The sequence below is a fragment of the Bos mutus genome, chromosome 6 (assembly GCF_027580195.1).
Source record: "Bos mutus isolate GX-2022 chromosome 6, NWIPB_WYAK_1.1, whole genome shotgun sequence".
In the NCBI taxonomy this organism is placed as follows: Eukaryota; Metazoa; Chordata; class Mammalia; order Artiodactyla; family Bovidae; genus Bos; species Bos mutus.
In genome coordinates, this window is record NC_091622.1 from 37,088,634 (window position 1) to 37,089,179 (window position 546).

The window sequence follows — 546 nt, forward strand, 5'->3', positions numbered from 1 at the left end:
ACGATTTACAGCCTGGAAAATCACTGGACAGTAAAGCCACTGTGATAGCCCCCTGGTGTTCCACATTGTCCCGATCCCCCACTGAAGCCTCAAGATGTGGAGCCTGAGATCAGCTGGAACGTGCAAAGAGAAAGGGTTGGGGAAAAGCAAATATAAATTAGGAGACCCAGGTCTCCTGCCATCTGAGCCACCAGGGAAGCCCAAACAGAACCACCTGGAGATGCCGGGGATCGAACCCGGGGCCTCATACATGCGAAGCATGCGCTCTACCACTGAGCTACATCCCCTGGTAATATAAATTGACATCTCCACAAATGAGTACCAACTTCACAGGTATGAGTCTAAGTTAAAATGTATATAAAATAGAAATACATATATAACCAACCATAAATGGGAAGAACCTGGGGTGTCTGTGGAAAACCATGAAGAAACTTCACTTGCCCAGGGGCTAATACAAGCCACCTGGTCCAGGGCCGCTGTGTCAAGGAGAGCTGTTTGGAGAGGCAAATTCCAGGCGTCAGAACTGAATCATCATTTCCTGAACAA

At 48.0% G+C, this 546-nt stretch overlaps 1 non-coding gene across 1 annotated transcript; it reads right to left on the reverse strand.

The window, feature by feature from the left end:
• Positions 1-215: 215 nt before the first annotated feature.
• TRNAA-CGC (transfer RNA alanine (anticodon CGC)) lies at positions 216-287 on the reverse strand. Its single transcript has one exon. It is a non-coding gene; the product is annotated as a tRNA-Ala (tRNA).
• Positions 288-546: the final 259 nt, after the last annotated feature.